Here is a 13,553-nt window from a genome sequence, read left to right as displayed (position 1 = left end):
CCTTTTGGCCCATGGCTTATGAGAAGGGTCACATCTATATCCGTGAGTGACAGTGGCCCACAGTTCTCTATTTGAGCGCTGTCTTTCTTTGCGTGTTAATCAGTTTTCATGTATTCGATCCCCACCTCCCGCCCGCCCTGGCTTTTTCTTCTAACCCCCAGAACCGTAGAAAATAAACATCTGCTTTTTCACCCTCTGAGGTTTTTGTTGTTCTTGTTGCTGTTGTTATGGGCGCCTTCAGACACTAAGACACTCCTTCCAAAGCTCCTGCCAACATCTGACATGGATCTTTTAGGGTAATAGAACATAAGCTTACGAAGGGGAACCCAACACAAGGTTGAGAAAGCGTGCCCCTTCCCACCACCTGCCGGCCTCAAGGGGACAAAGAACAAATGTGGGTGAAGGGAGACAGCGGACAGTATAAGATACAAAATATTAATAACAATATATAATTGATCAAGGATTCACGAGGGTGGGGAGGAGGAGGGAGGGGCAAAAGAGGAGCTCAACCGCAGAGCAATCTGTCATGGCGGCAGTGTTCTCAGGATTGTGTGCTCACCGCTGTTTGGCGGCCACAGCAACATGAGGGCTCCTGGCTGTACGTGTCCTCTGGGAATCCAGCGCCTCTAGGGCTGTGGTTGCTCCGCCCGCCCGCCATGGTGGGGAAAAGGCCGCCAAAACCAACCCTGCGCTGGCAGGAGGATCCGGAACCCGAGGATGAAAACCTTTAAGAGAAGAACCCAGACTTCTTGGTTATGATGAGGCTCCTGTTGTGGACCTCTGGAACACACAAGTTGTCTTCTTCATAGGCATCTCCATTGTCCTAGTCCTTGGCAGCATCTTTGTGCCTTACCTGCCTGATTACAGGATGCGTGAGTGGGCTCGCAGGGAAGCTGAACAGCTTGTGAAGTATCCAGAGGCCAATGGAATCCAATTGCTTCGACCCCAGCAAGATCCAGCTGCCAGAGGAAGAGGACCAACGGGTTGCCAAGGGGGGCTCAGGAATCCCCACCCTCCCCACCCCTCTACCTGCCTTCCTGCCCATTCCTCAGAGCACCTAATTAAAGAGATGGGAAATCAGAAGAAAAAAAAAAAAGGAGCTTATACCAAGGGCTTGAGTAGAAAACGCTTTGGAAATGGTGAAGGCAACATATGTACAGATATGCTGGATACAATTGATGTATGGAATGTGATACGAGCTGTAAGAGCCCCCAGTCATGAGGGCAAAGGGCTCAGTCTACTTAGTTTACTGTCTTATCTCCAGGATGCAACAGTGCTAGGCCCATAGTTTATGCTAAGGTGATATTTGTCAGCTGTGGGAAACAACTGGGAAGAGAGTGGCTTTGGACAAACTCAACACTATACATTAAGGAGTCTGGGAGGCCAGGGCTCCTGTGGAGGGAGCCCTTCACATTTGTAGGTTGGAGATGCGCTGCGGTCACATTCTCCTAAGTAAAAGATCTTGCTCACAAGGTCCCCCCATAATAAGGGCAATGTTAAGATGCTATGAGCAAGCACATAGTTGCTACTCTGTACGCTTGAAGGTCAACTTCATGAAGGCTACTTGTCTGAAGGTTGTCAGGCATCAGAGCGATCAGACCCCATTGTCTGTCCCACCTTAAGTAAAGCCCACTCCCTACTGATAAGGATCATAGATTGTTCCCCTGGAGAAGAGCTCAGGGACATTTAAGGTCAAGCCAGCTCAGAGACAACCAAGGGTAGGCTGCCATCTTGACACTAGAGCCCGCCCACCTTGTTACATAGGTGCCTTCCTGTCACATGCATGCTTCTGATGCAACCCCTTCCTGTTATGTGTGTGCTTACTGTGGCTCGCGCGCCAGAGGTCATATAAGCTCGTGAAAGAATACAAATGCATGACTTCCTCATTCTAGTTCCGGCGGCCACGGAACAGATGAGCCCTTGTGTGCCCTGCCTCATGTCTCCATTACACAACCGCCCCTTGGACCCATTCGGTTGTAGGGAGGCTGGTCCCCCACAGTCAAAGGAATGTGTTGTTCAACCAGAAGCACGAAATGAAGACTGTTAGATAAGCAGACAGTGGGAGTTACCACTAGAAATAAAGGTTCCCAAATTTATCTGGGCTACCACTCTATTTTTAAGGGGGTGGGGGAATCACTCACCAGCTCTCTGCCAATTAAAAATGCTTGTACTCTAGCCCATAATCTAGGATAAAGTATAGCTGTCTGCTTTTACAGTCCTCTCCACCCCACCCCTCCCCTCCCATAGTTCCAGCGCACCCCACCCGCTGCCCCAGGGGACAGTGTCAACGCTTGGGGACTCGCTACTAGATCATTTACTGTACTGGTTTTAAACCTTTTTCTTTTTCAAAGTGGAACCCATGTTTTCAAATGGAAACACAAGGTAAAAAATAAACCGATAAAGGCAAAGATGGATACAGAGTTGAGAAGCCAGCGTCCTCTGTCCGTTCAGCTTCTTCTCCTACCCTTACACCCATGATGTGTCCCAGAGCCTGAAAACCACACATCTGGAACCTGAAGGCTATTCTGCGGGAGGACTCTATTTCTAAGATAACTGGGAGCCGTGGAAAGGTTTTGAACAGTTCACTGGTGTTAGGTAGGAAGCACAGGGACTGGGGTGTCCATTGCGCATGCTCAGAGGTTCCAGCTTCCGGCCAGGAAGGGGCGGTACACCTAGGTGGGCATTACACCTGGATTGACCCATCTAGGCCAGGGTTTCCTTGGCTGCCACGTTGGAGGGAGCTGATCACTGGACCGTTCTCCTATACTGCCATCGGTGGGTTTGAACACCTCACCTTCAGGCTTAGTGAATAGTGGTCCAGTGCAAACCATTTGTCCCATCCAGGGGCCTTCTTAGGTCACGTTGGAGCTATCTGAAAGCTGTTGGTAGAAGAGGGCAGGGTGTAGAAGATCCTTGGAGAACAGGGGCGTGGGGGAAATGAAACAAGGGCATGGCATCGTGGGGCCAGAAGGGGATGAAGGCCAAGAAGGAACTGACAGATGCCTCGATTACTAAAGAATTAACACCAGGCATGTATGACGTGTTGAAAGTGCTTTTTAACGGTCACGGGCGTGGCCCCAAACAGGACACACAGGCTCTGCCTTAGCACCACATGTGATTCTGAAATCAGCCAGTGATCCACCGAGGATGGAATCCAACGGATGCAAATGGCACAGACAGCCCAAGGGGGTGGGGTGTGGGGGGTGTCTTACACAGGAGGCCAGAAGCCCTGCCATTGCCGCAGCGGGCACCCAAGTCCTGGCTTGGGCCAGTTTGGGCCAAGAGACCCTGTCCCCAGCCCCACTGCCCAGTTGGGCGGATCTTTCTCTACGGTCCAGCCCAAAGGCCTCCAGCAGGCAGTAGCCTCGTGGTCCCCACATGCACTAACCACGTCATTACAGGGGGGGCTCTCGCGAGAACAATGTGAAGCGGCCAATGGCCAGGCAACGAGCCCATCTCCAGCCAGTCCCCACTGTCAGTGTGACAGGTAGCTAGAATAGGGACAAAGGGGGGCTGTCTCCCCCAAAGGCCTGCGCTAAAGGAAATCAGCAAGCAGGGCCAGAGAGAGGGGCTTGCAGGGAAGTCAGGCACTCAGCAGGCACTTATGGGAAAACGCCTAGGCACCTGCGATGTGACATCACACAGGTGACCGGAACGCGGCCAATGAGGTTAGCCAATACCCTCAGCCACGCCCCCTGCAGTGACGCAGGAGGGGTGGGGTGGGGGATAAAGGCAGGGCCCGAGGCTCCACTCCCTCTCTTGTTCTCCCGGGATTTTCTGCCCTCGGTTCCGAAAGGAGGGTTTTGCGCTCCGGTATTTTCTGTTCAGGTGGTTTTTCGCATTCTCCTGAAGTCCAGGGCTCCCGCGCGGCCTTGACAACTTTCCAGAAGCAGCGTGTGCTTTTTGGAGACTGTCATAGCTGAAACGTAACTTTCCCCCATAAAAGTCACTGGATTGACAAAAGTGCTTCTGCCGCGTGAATGCTTTCAGCGATAAGAAGCCAGAACCGAGGTAAACACTCCAGAAAGGCAGGGGCAGCGTGTTAGAGCTCACTCCGTACCGAGGGGGCTTCCAGAATCCTCTTCAATGGCCCTTTTTCTGTTTTAGTATGTTTGATCTTTGAGAATGACTAATTATTTTAAGGCTGCCTGGAAAGCAGTTTTGCTTTTTAAAAACATTTGCCAAAGGTTGACTGTCCCCTCCTCTCTCCCCAACACACACACACACACACACACACACACTCATTCCACAACCAGCGCTTGCCAACATTGAACAGCTAGTGTCTGATGTGTACGTCTAAGTATGAAAATAAAGCTGTTCGTTATTTCAAAACCTGGAAGTCCTCTCTGACCACAAACGGATTCACTTTCTTAAAATAATCATTTTATTGAGGGCTCGTACAATTCCTATCACAATCCATACATCCATCGTGTCAAGCACATATGTACATTTGTTGCCATCATCATTCTCAAAACATTTGCCTTCTACTTGAGCCCTTAATATCGGCTGCTCATTTTCCTCCCCACTCCCTCATGAAACCTTCTTAATTCATAAATTATTATTTTGTCGTATGTTACACTGTCTGACGTCTCCCCTGGCCCTCTTCTCTGCTGGTCCATCTCCCAGGGAGGAAGCTATATGTAGATGCTTGCAATCGGTTCCCCTTTTCCACCCCGAATTCCCTCTACCCTCCAGGCATCACCACTCTCACCACTGGTCCTGAAGGGATCATCTGTCCCGGATTCCCTGTGTTTCCAGTTGCTATCTGTACCAGTGTACATCCTCTGGTCTAGCCAGATTTGTAAGGTAGAATTGGGATCATGATAGTTGGGGGGAGGAAGCATTTAAGAACTAGAGGAAGTTATATGTTTCATCGTTGCTACCCTGCACGCTGACTGGCTCATCTCCTCCTCACAACCCTTCAGTAAGGGGGAAACGGATTCACTTTTAAATTTTACTGGGAATTGTTTAAATTCCTCCAGTCCTACTTCAAGTTCGCTTTTCATCCTCTCAGCCTAAATTATATCAGATCTTACATCGTGAGCACCAGGTTTGCAGAAGGCTCCAGCTAACAGTGAAAGCCCAGACCATTTGCAGAATCTCCATGTGAATTAAGCTTCCATTGGATTCCTTCTGATCATAAAGCAGGAATGTGCATGGTCCTGTCCTCCGGCAGAGTGCTTTTGAAAGTGGATTGCCACACCCAGTAAGCAGCTCAGGGAGGGGCAGTTTCTTTTCAAGGTGTGCCTGGGTGTGCCCTTGAAGAAGAATCATGGACCAATCTTGTTAACTTCTACCAAAATGTCCCAGTCCCAACCATGGTCCCATTTCTACAGGTCTCCCAGTAACTGTGATGTCAATACATGTGAGGGGGTACCCACCCCCACCCTGCCAAACCCGAAAAAAGCTCTGCTCGGCAGAGCTTTCTAGTACCAATTTTTCCTGATAGGTGAGCGCGGAGGAACTCACGCTGAGTTAGTGCACCCAGTGGATCTGAGAAGGTTCCCGCGCTCACAGTGAATTTTTTCATAATAGCAGTTTCACTGGAACCTCGTGGTGTTTTTACTTTTTTTTTTTTTTTTGTGATGGTCAATCTAAGAGAACAGTATGGGGCGGTGAAGTTTTGTTTCCTGCTTTTTTTGGGGGGGGGGCGGGGGAATGCCGCAGAAACTGTTGTGATGTTGAACACAGCTTACGCTATGGGGAATACTCAAGGGTACAAGTGGTTTTCTTGTTTCAAAAAAGGTGAAATGTTAATTGATGACATACCTCATTCTGGACATCATGAACTTCCCGAAAGGATGAAAATGTTGACTGGTAGGGCATTTGGAGTTTGTTCCTCTAGGTCAGACTGTTCATCAAGCTTTGATTTAGAGGTTCTGAAAAGATTGTGTAACAGTGTGTGACCAAAAAAAGCCAGATTTGTGGCAGATGGGGGACTGGTTTTGCCATCACCACAATGCACCTGCTCATGCCGCCATCTCAGTGCGCCAGTTTTTGGCAAAAACCAGCATGCCACTCTTGCCCCACCTACCTTACTCACCTGATCTCACTCTGTGCAACTTCTCTTTGTTTCTGTGAATGAAGAGGGACATGAAAGGATAGTGATTTGAGGATGTAGGAGAGGTGGAGAAAATGAGGGAGGTGCTGTCAGTTACCCAAACAGATGAGTTTGAAAAATGTTTCCAAGAACGGAATTGCAGATTTGACAACTGTGTTAAGTGTAATGGAGAGTACTTTGAAAGTGATAAGGTTGTTCTGTAAAAAAATTTAAATATATCGCTTTGAAAAACAATCCATTTGGGGGGGCTGGATACCTCCTCGTATGCCACCAATCATGCTTCTGTGACAATTTCTTCTGTTTCTCCATGTCCTATTTAAGCCTCAGATTTCCTGTAAACCCTTGGATACCATTGCAACCTTGTTCTAATGGTCTACCTCATCCGGGTGATGTGTCCTTGTCTTGTCTTTTCCTGTTTAAGACTTAAGAAACGGACAAAATAATAATTTATAACTTATCAAGGGTTTGTGAGGGCGGGTGGAGAGGGAGGGGAAAACTGAGGAGCTGATACCAAGGGCTCAAGTAGAAAGCAAATGTTTTGAGAATGATGAGGGCAATAAATGCACAAATGTGCTCGGAAAAAAAAGATGTATTCTATGATGAAGGCAACAAATGTACAAGTGTGCTTGATACAATGGGTGTGTGTATGGATTGTGATGAGTTGTACAAGCCCCCAATAAACGATTCTTTTTAAAAAGTAAACACAATACTATCGTAAAATCGAGTGATTATCGTCATGGGGATTTTCCCCAGAAAAATTAAAAGGTACATCGACAACAACAACAACAAAAAGACATAAATGTTCTCCTTAAATGATGTTTGAGATTTGGGGTCTCTTTTGGATCCCAAACAGTAAGGACTCTTCTCTAAACCAGTTGCACGCACACACACACACACACACACACACACACACACACACACAATCAGTTGCAGTGGAGTCTGAGTGGACCTACCTCTTTGCAAGCACAGATTGCCACATTTCTCTCCTGCAGAGCAGCTGATGGGTTTGAACCCCTGTCAGATACAGTCTAGCCACTATGCCCCTAGGCCTCCTTAGCTCCTGTCTCACCAGCACCAATCTTTCTTTCTCCCTAGTGGATTGGCACTCCATCCTTTTTCCCCAGTCTCCAGCAGTCCTGTTGCAGAGATTCCAGACGCAGCCTGCCAACGAAGGACAAAGCCGTGTGCACCACGCGAATCACGGGGGTTAGAACTTCAGCTGCTCTCACCCTGCAGCTTTGCTGTCCCAGAACCTACCGCTTGGCAGGAGAAAGAGAAGGCTGGCTGTTCTCCCAGAGTAGTGCCAAGACTTGGAAACCCCCCCACCCCACCCTCAGGGGCTCAGCGAGTCACAATCAACTCGATGGCCGTGGGTTTGGGTGTTGTTGGCTAACCGTGGGTCCTTTCTCTGATATGTTCAAAGTGAACAAGGAACCGCTGGCGGTCATTCTTCTAAGACAGTACCATAGATGGGAGGTCCAGTTCATACAGGCATGGGTTTACCCCAGACATGTTTAAACATCTCTCTGCAATCAGTGGATAGCTGCACACAAGTCCCCTCAGAATACACAGTTTAGTCTTAGAAGAAGGAAAAAAAAAAGAGTCCAATCAAACAGCGGCTTCCAAGGGGATTTGCTGGGCCAGCTAGATTCAAAGGCGAGAAGGTCAGTTCAGAGGTGATGGCCACTGTCTTGGGGATTGCAAAGGGGTAAGCTTGGTGGATTTGCTGGAAGGACACCAGCAAATGACCCTGGGGACTTATTATGAGGAAGTCTTAAGAAATCTGAAAAGTGTGTTGGTGAGACAAAGGCCAGGTAAGTCACACGAGGAATTCCCCATCACAACAATGTACCTGCACATGCTTCTCCACGGTAGCAAGGGCCGTCCTAGCAGAATTTCCTTGGCAAACCCTACCTCGTCCATCCTTTAACCTTGATCTTGCCCCTCCAGACTTCCTTTTTCACCCTGAACTCAACGGACTCTGAAAGAACACAACGTGGTATCTTGAAGATGCCCAAACTGTTTTGACTTGATGTCGATCGAGAGAGCAGAATTCTTTAGGGAAAGAGATGGAAAGGCCGCCTTCTGAAGGATACAGATCTGACTGGAGCATACGCCAAGAAACAAGAGCGTCGCATTTTGATAGTTTTGCTTAATATAGGTTTCTGTGATGTTGTAGCAATCCCTTTTGACCCAGTCCCTATCGCTCCTGACTTCATAGTCTCTACACTTCTTCAAAAATGCTTCCCCTTGGTGGGAGAGGAGCGGATACCAAGGGCTCAATAGAAAGATTTGGAAAACAATGATGGCAACACAGGTACAAATAGACTCGATACAATTGATATATGGATTATTATAATAGCTGTAAGAGTCCCCAATAAATAGGCTCTTTTAACAAAATAAATAAGCATAGCTTTAAAAGGCAGCAGCAAGAATCGGAGACGTCCCAGGGCAGAGACTCAGAGATAAGGAGCCGCCACCAGAGTCGGCAAGGAGGGCACGCTGTCTTTTCCCCTAGAGCAAGCACCTAAACTCAGTCTTCTAGATTATGAGAAAACAGATTTCTATTTGTCCAACCTGGGGAAAAAAAGTTTCCCTGATGCTGTGACCTACTCAGGTTATGGCTTCATTTCTCATCCATTCTTATATTTCAGTTCCTAATGTATGTGTTAGGAGCCCTGGGAGTGTAGTGGGTTTCTTGTTGGGCTGCTAAGCGAAAGGTCAGCAGTACAAAACCACCAGCTGTCCCTTGGGAAAAAGAGGAGGCTTTTTGACTTCCAAAAAGAGTTACAGTCTCAGAAACCCACAGGGGCAGTTCTACCCTGCCCGATGCAGGCGTTATGAGTCAGACTCCATGGCAGGTTTTTTGTTTTTTGTTTTTAAATGTACATGTGTCTTCCTTCCAAGGGTGGAAGATCCTTAAAGAAAAGACTATCTTGTTCATATTCCTACTTCCTACAGCCTCTTCTATACAGGTAGGAGTGGAAGTGACAAGGATATACTGAAGACAGATAAGTTTCCACGCCAAACAAAGTGAGAGCAGAATTAAACTGAATAAAATGGTTTCCAAAATTTACTTTGAATACCGGCCCGGAATAGCCTTAATGAGAGGCGATACAGAGATTGTGGGAGAGATTTTGAAGCGATGTTCAGGCTGGGACCGAGGGCTTGGATGCTTTAACTTCGACTCTTCCACTTCCTCGAGAATCAGTACTTCTGTGTTCTCGGCTCTTCTTGGGTTCAGAGATGGAGCTGGAAACAGCTCACATCCAAGGAGGAAAAGGGCTTCAGAGGCCAGCCAGGCGCATGGCGGGGAAGAATGCTTTCATTGAACTGTGATTGGTGAAAGGCAGAGGAAAGGGGGTCATACGGAGCAGCTGGAAGATCTCGTCTCAGTCTACTGAACACTGTGAGGAAGTGTGGGTGAGAGAGGGGCCCACCTCCCCTTCCCAAGATCCAGCAGTGCCCCTCTACTGCGTGTGGAACTCAAGCAAAACATAGCTCGGCATTCCCCAGTTTCTGTAGCTTGGTGGTAAGGGAACTCGGATGCTTCATCTCCTGTGGCTGTGCTCAGAAAGTCAATGCTTCAGGTTATAGACCCGTCTCTATACTTGCTGCCCTGTGTTTATCCCTTTGGAAGCATTTCACCCACCTGGCAGTATGCCCTCTCCTATGACTTCCATCTGGTGGCATCCGAGCCATCCTCTGGGACTAAATCAAAACTCCCTTTCCATGTTGGCCGAAACTGAGGACAGGGAAGTGTAAATGGACAGATGCTCTACGCTCATAATAAAGCCGAGACTCTGGGGAAGGGAGGCCTTCGCATCTGTGAGTTGGAGATGGATCCCAGTCACATCCTCCCAAAAATCATACCCCACAATATTCCCCCCCCACCCCCCCCTTAATGGTGCGTCTATAAACATCATTTCTTACAAGCACATGGCTGGTCCACAGACCCTTCTCTAGGGGAGTTCTGAGTTCTCCCGACTCAGAAGCGGTGGATTCCCCACTGCCGGCCCCAGGACTGGTATCGGGCTACTCCACCTCCCCACCCCCACCGGAACAGCTAAGGCAGTGGTTCTCAACCTGTGGGTCGTGACCCCTTTGGTGGTCGAACGACCCTTTCACAGGGGTCACCTGATTCATCACAGTAGCAAAATGACAGTGATGAAGTAGCAACGAAAATAATTTTATGGTTGAGGGGGGCTCACAGCATGAGGAACTGTATGAAAGGGTCGTGGCATGAGGAAGGTTGAGGACCACTGATCTGTCACACCTTGTTACATACGTGATTGACTGTGGTTGATGAAGCTTGCTAGCCCCAAGATATATATGTCTGCTGCAGAACACATGCCCACGCATGCGCGCTCTCTTGTTCCTGGCTGCATGGAAGAGGTGAGCCCTTGCACACTTTGTCTGCTGCCTTTATTTCCCTCCTTAATTGCACCACCGCTCCTCGGGACCCACTCGGTTGCAAGGCTGGACCTTACACTCTGTAGCCTTTCTGGGCCATCCCACTTTGGAATGATCTCAAATGTGCCTCTGGCGCCTGCGTCCCAAAGAGCAGGACTTCCCACTGTTTTGTGTATCACTCCATCTTGCCTTGGTGCTCACACCTCACAATCTCTTGGCTTCCTCCCCACCTCAAACTGCTCTGTCTTGGGTCCTGGGCATGTTTAGTCTCCTCCTTTCCAAGGCAGACTTCCTCCGAGGTGCATTCTGGACCCTCTCCTGTTCTCACAAGTTACTCTCCTTGGCCATCTCAGCGAGGGTTTCGGTTCCATCCAATTCCCCTCACCTTGGACTTCTCTGAAATCCAAAGCCCCCGTTATGTCCACCTGGCTGTCTCAAAGGCAACTCAACAGGAACTACTGCCTGTGCCAAAGGGAGGCTTTCTTTGGGCTGACACCACCCTTCCCACCCTACAACCTGTGAGCCCTTGACCTGCCCCCTCCAGAGCCCCTTGCTAAGTCAAGGTCTGTCCAAGGGTCCTTTTGAATGCCTGTCGCCCCATCTCTACTGCCGCTGCCCTTTGTCTGGAGTACCAGGGGTCCCTTCCTGCTTTCCCCAGATCCCCGCCTGCTCTACTGAGCTCTGTTCCCACCCTGTGCTAGAAAGGTCTTTTCAAAATGCAAACCTTGATTTTATCACCCCCTTTGCTCAGCTCTCTTTCCCCAGACTCCACTGTGCTTGTTTTCTGCCTGGACTCCAGCGACACCGGTCTCTTCGGGTTCCATCACAGGGCCTTTACACATGCAGTCCCTGCTCCCCCAGTGAGCTTTCCCACCAACCCACATTGCCTAGGCAATACCTCCCCACCCCCACCCCCTGTATCCTCCTCGTTCCCAAGCAAGCCTTTCTGTAGGCCCTGGATGCGCTTCCCCGGCACGCCATCCCTTCCCAATTCCGCTTCCTCCAGGTGACCTGTTTCCCCCAGTGGCCTCCAAGCTCCAGGAGCGTGGGACCACGCTGTTTTGGGTTTCCCCGGTGTTCCCAGGATCAGACCCAGAAGATGACTGGCATCAAATGGTGCATAGATGAACGCAACTTGGGAGGAGGGCCTTCTGTGAAACCGCTGTGCCAGCACAATGAAGAGGTGTGCGCGGTGTGTGTCGCTAAGGCGGCAGTGGAGAGAACTCACCTGTTCATTCAGGAATAACGTGGGCAGGCCCACCAAGTCAGGGCCACGTGAGATGGAGGACAAGGTGGAGACCACAGGGAGGCTGGCTGAGTCTAAAGCACAACTGTTCCCGGTACACCGTAGCACCGTCCTGCCTATTTCAACACTGTTCCTTTTCACAAGGAGCTCTGACGGCACAGCGGGTTATGCGTTGGGCTGCAGACTGTTGGGTTGGTAGTTTGAACCCACCAGTTGCTCTGTGGGAGAAAAAGAGGGCTTTCTACTCCCACAGAGATGTACAGCCTTGCAAACTAGATAGGCTCATGAGTCACAATAGATTTGATGGCAATGGATGCTTCTCATGGACAGAAACCTGTTTTTATTCCCAAAGTGGAAGATGCTGCCCACCCCACCAGAAGGGGTGCTGGTACCGTCCAGGGCGGAAGTGGGGTGGCTGCAAAGATACATTTGATCCAGGGTTATGGGTTGGCATACCTTTAAAATTGCCAGGGTGTGGGAGGCTGAGTAACATTTTTCTTTGAAAAGGGGGCGGTAGGCCAAATATTTTTTTGGAAGAAGTCTGGCCAGAGAGCTCCTTAGAGGCAGGGATGGTGAGACTTCGTCTTGCACACTTTGGGCATGTGGTCAGGAGAGACCAGTGCCCAGAGAGGGACATCCTGCTTGGTAGCGTGTCGGGGAAGCGAGAGAGGAAGGCGCTCAAGGAGATGGACTGACACCTTGGCTGCAGCAATGGGCCCCGGCCTGCGAACAACCGGAAGGATGGCGCAGGCCCAGGGCCAGTGTTCTGTTCTGTTGTGTACAGGGCCGCTGTGGGTCAGAACCCACTCAATCGCACCTAACCACAGGCCCTCATTAGGCTGGCTTTGAGAGCCTGTGATCGAAACCGTAGCTCCCATCCGCCTGGTGCCTGCCTCTCTCACATTCCCAGTTAGCCACGCTCTGCTGGCGAGGGTGCGGCCCACTAGCTGGACACGGCCCTCTTAGAATGGCAGCCCGGCCAGAGGACCCTGGGAAGATCCTGAGGCTGAACTCCCAGCGTCATGCTGAGTGTGGGGAGAAGGAGAACCATGGGGCCTATTTGGTCTGAGCTAGGACCACAATCCTGGATGACCCCGCTGGCCAGGCCAGGCCAACAGACTTCTGCTTGTCCAAGACTGGAACGCCCCTTGGCTTTCTGAACCCAACTTGCCACTTGAACCGCAGGAGTGACCCGGGGCAGACAGCTGTGACCAAAGACGGGCCATTTATTCGCAGCCGTGCTTTAAAGGGAGCAGGATCACACCCTGGCATCGGGCTACAGGGACCAGAGAGCGAGCCAGCCAGCTGCTGGCGGGCACCCCCATCTCCTGTGTCGCCCTGCCCACCTTGCACCTGGCAGTTGCAGCCTACGCCCCATCTCCGTTTCCTGGCTCTCTGGCCTCCTGGGCCTACGGCTCTAGCGTTCACCTCGTGCTCTTCCCTGATGTGCTGCGTTCGAAAGCAGCGAGATGTGACGGCAGTTGACCTGCCCAGAAAACCGTGGGGTTGATTCCCAGTCACCGTGCTGAAGGGTGGATTCTGGGCCCCAATGCCAGCTTTTCGCTGGCCCCTTCACTCCACAGCCCCCCACCCCCCACCCCCAAAGCCGAGTTGGCTCGTTAGTGAGCATGCCTCTCCGTGGCCAGGTGGATATATTTATTGAAAACTTGAACACACAAATGCGATGTATTATACAAAGAAAGATCTTAATCCCGTAATCAAACAGAAAGCCGGTGCCTACCTGCCCTGGGCAGGTAGGCACTCCGTGGGAAATGAGGTCGTCTCCTAGGGACACTCGAGTCTAATGGCAAAGTAGAGTAAAGGTTAAAATGG

General features: G+C 50.2%; 1 pseudogene; it reads left to right on the top strand.

The window, feature by feature from the left end:
* Window positions 1–523: 523 nt before the first annotated feature.
* On the top strand, window positions 524–1,061 carry LOC115873552 (annotated as a pseudogene).
* The last annotated feature ends 12,492 nt before the right edge of the window (window positions 1,062–13,553 follow it).

This window comes from Echinops telfairi, unplaced genomic scaffold, assembly GCF_000313985.2.
Source record: "Echinops telfairi isolate 266 unplaced genomic scaffold, ASM31398v2 ScPeMD7_5;HRSCAF=22, whole genome shotgun sequence".
Taxonomy (NCBI): Eukaryota; Metazoa; Chordata; class Mammalia; order Afrosoricida; family Tenrecidae; genus Echinops; species Echinops telfairi.
Note: the sequence above shows the minus strand (reverse complement) of the source record. Positions and strands in the feature narration are given on the sequence as shown.